The sequence below is a fragment of the Belonocnema kinseyi genome, chromosome 2 (assembly GCF_010883055.1).
Source record: "Belonocnema kinseyi isolate 2016_QV_RU_SX_M_011 chromosome 2, B_treatae_v1, whole genome shotgun sequence".
Taxonomy (NCBI): Eukaryota; Metazoa; Arthropoda; class Insecta; order Hymenoptera; family Cynipidae; genus Belonocnema; species Belonocnema kinseyi.
The window spans coordinates 48,225,257-48,229,119 of NC_046658.1; positions in this window are offsets into that span (position 1 = coordinate 48,225,257).

Sequence of the window (3,863 nt, forward strand, 5' to 3'; positions counted from 1 at the left end):
GGGGTGGTCCCGAAGGAATTAACCCCCAAGCGGAGGTGTGAAAACCGTGCCGAAAGCTGAATGGCACCTGGGTGAGGTGTCCAGAACGGTGACTCTGGGATAACGGGCAACTTCTCAGAGTACCGCAGCCTTAGCCTTGCATGCGCGACTCTACAAGGATGGACGAACCACTTTACCTAGCTTCTCGTAGAAACAACAATGACAACACCAAACATAGTCGTAGTAAGTTCGGTTCAAAACAACAAAACGCGCAGAGCTCTCTACAATGGGCCGGCCAACAATGTCAACCACTCTAGAGCTGGAGGAGCCAATGAAGATATATTCAATTTAGTGGATCGACGAAATCTCAGGATCTTCAGGTGGACGGAGCGACTAAATCACGACTTGCTAGAGTAATACGATGCGAGTGTGGCTCCTGAACGGGTTTACATAGCAGGACTGCATGCTCTGTGGTAGGAGAAACAGTCGGAGCTATCGCACTTTTCGCATCAACGTCTGCGAAACCATGCCGAACTAATCCGAAAAAGGGTCTATGTAAGCGGAACGCCTACTCTACCACAGCTAGAATAAGCCGGCAACAGAGAAAGAGAGGCGACACTAAGACTAACCGCGGACAGGCATGCGATAGAGAAAGAACGATGCTTAATGACCCGGAGGAACATCAACAAGGTTTCTCTCAAGCCTAAAGATGTGTATAATGCAGCGAGATCTTTGGCCGATGCGAACCGTAAAACAAAACCAACGGTTGATCATAAGACCAAAAGACAAATGCATCAACTCGCCATAAAGATAGGCTCGACAAGATAGTATGCGTCCCGAATTCAGTATGTGATTGACTATATCAGATCTGGGAGGAATTTTCCTACTAAGTTTCGGAAGTTCGCGCGCGAACTCCGGACCCGTTATCAGACACTTAACAATTCAAAGCTGCTGACCATCAGGCAGCATATTGTTGAGAGAATATGGATACTATCTGACGCTAAGAGAAGTCTAGAGCGGAGGGAAAGGTCGGTCAGAGAATATCAACAGTTTCTCTCTGATCCATCTCGACTCTTCCAAGACTCTGAAGTTACTGTCGACCACACGTACAAACCAGAGGAGGTCGAAGTATTTTGGAGAAAAGTTTACGAAGTGCAGCATAAACTGGACGAAGACTCAAAAAATATAAATTGCTTCAAGAATCTGTATGATTCCCTCATAACATTTGATGAAGAATGCCCACCCATCACTATCGACGAGGTGGAAAAAGTATTAAGAGGGATGAAGAACTATTGCGCTCTGGGACCAGATTGAATGAACTTTTTCTGGTGGAAGAAGTTTCCTTCAAACCATCAGCATTAGGCCCGTATTTTCTCCTCATATTTAAAGTCGGAATAACCAGTTCCAGAGTAATCGGTGTAAGGGCGCACAATAATCATGCCGAAAATAGGCGACTTAGCTGACCCGAAGAATTATAGGCCAATCACTTGTCTGAAGACACTGTATCAGATATTTACAGCTATCCTAAATGATAGGATTTTTCGGACAATTGAAAATGCAAACGGCAAGAAATGTACGAACAACGAGGCTCAAAGAAAAGCGTAGCAGGATATCGGGAGAACCTGCTCATCGATAGATGTGTCTAAAAAGATGCAGCATTCTACCCGCGTGACCTATGGATGGCCTGGATTGATTATCGGAAGGCTTTCGATTCGACCTCCCATAGACGTATCATCATTCCGACGGTTGCTTTTGCGGCAAACCTGTAGATCGAAAGTACAAGGTCACTCATGTGACGACCTTAAGATCTATGCTGAAAACAAAGAGAAACTACATCTAGCTTTAGGGATTGTCGAACGATATACACGATATACACGATATACACCCTTGCGCTGGAAAGACTTATACATACCTAGGCGTGCCACAGAGCTGCATTTAGGAGGTGATATCTGTAAAGGATATTCTTCAAAGCAGATACAAACGTCTTATCTGGCAGATTCGGTCTTGGGAACTGTCGGCGAGGGACAAAGTACCAGCAACGAACATGCTTGCCGTCCCGGTAGTACTCCATTCATTTTGAGTGGTTTCATGGAGGAAACACAAGCTCAGGATCCTTGATATCGGGACAAGAAAGGTTATGCACATGAACAATAGCATGCACCTTAAGTCTTCTGTTCCCGGACTGTACATCGCATGCCGTCAAGGTGGTCGCGGAATATTGAATCTTGAATGTCTTCACAGCAGGATTATTCTGGGTACAGCACATAGAGTCGCGAATGAAAAAGACTTTCTTCTTAAAATAGTCAAGAAGCACGAAGAAATGGGCAAAGGAGCGTTTCTGAATAAAGCAGCGGAGGAGGCTGCTGAAACAATCGGACTTAACTTTAGAAACAGGGGTGAGCAAAATGCATTAAATCTTATCTATCTCGAGTACTCACTCCTGAAAGCCCGGATTCAGGAAGCACAAGAGAAAAACTTTCGTGATCAGGTCCTCAATAAGAGGATGGACGTTATCTTCCACAGAATTGTAGAGGATCAGTCAATTTCGTGTGAGCTTACTTTTGCTTTCCTTAAATCACCTAGATTGAAGTCTGGTACGAAGGGTTTCATTTTGGCATGACAAGACGGTTTCATTTCCACCTTAACATACCTTCGCCACATATTAAGCCACATATGGCGGGAACGACCTGCATCTAAAGGCACAATGCGGCACTAAGAGAGCTTTATAATCATCTCTGTCAATCTTACGGCATTAACCTTAATATCTCTCATCTCAATGCTCCTAGAGAAATCGAGTCAATTGTCAAGAATGAGAATTGTCGCATATACTGGAGTCATAAGGTTATATAAGTTATAACCTTATAAGGGAGTTGCAACTATTGTATCGGGAATATTCAGGCAAACCATTCGTTCTTATCGTCGGCGTTCTTGGAGTTGCCAAGCTTTCACTCGTTAATAGCCTGAAAAGCATCCCTGCATGTCAAAAATATGCTAAAACACTTACGGAAAAAATGCAGAAGGCGGTCGTCCTTGGGTCGCTCCGTGTTCTCAGGGTGCACGAAAATTTTGCCGGTTCGTCGTATTAATTCCGTAACAGACTGTAACCACCTACCTCACGGTCGTGACACGTGATTGTGGCTAAAATTTTACCGGGATTTCGCTGGGAACGAGTGCAGTTTTTCAGATTAGCACCCGCTCCCGGCGAAATCCTGTAGTTGTGACAATCTTGTAGTATTATGACAAAAGGACTAAGTCACTTGACTGGTCTGACCGCAAGGTGTTTAGTGGCTCTTGCGTGCACATTGCCTGCATATAAAGTTACAAGAGGATGAATAGATGTATGTTTAACATTCCTCCATGTTGTCTTTATTCCATGTCTTAGTATGCTATACTTATTGATATTGATTCTGTAGGTTGCCGGCAAATTTTGGTTAAGTGGACAAACAATGTCGATGATGTAGACTCATCCACCTTTTTTTCTCAAATCACGTCGGGTTGATCTTCATTGCCTAAAACATTTGTTGGTCTAGTTGGTCTAGGTCACACAGGTAATTTGTGGCGTTTATGTTGGGCAGAGAATCCTTTTGTGTTGAAGAATATTTGTATAATTAGATATTTTAAATGATGGATCAGGCTGAATACGGTTACTTCCCAATATTTCGAATACATTTTTGCTTAAACAGGGTTTATTTGTAAATAGTTTGCACGAGGGGGTTTATTTTTTAATAGTTTGCACTAGGCTTTCTAGGTATATATCATCAGTCACGGACGCATTTTTCATCCAATCATGTAATCTGATGACAGCAGAATGTTTTGACATACTGCGCAAAGCCTGATTTTTATCCCAGCATTGATGAAATGCGTTGCAGCAAGTGCACGATGGG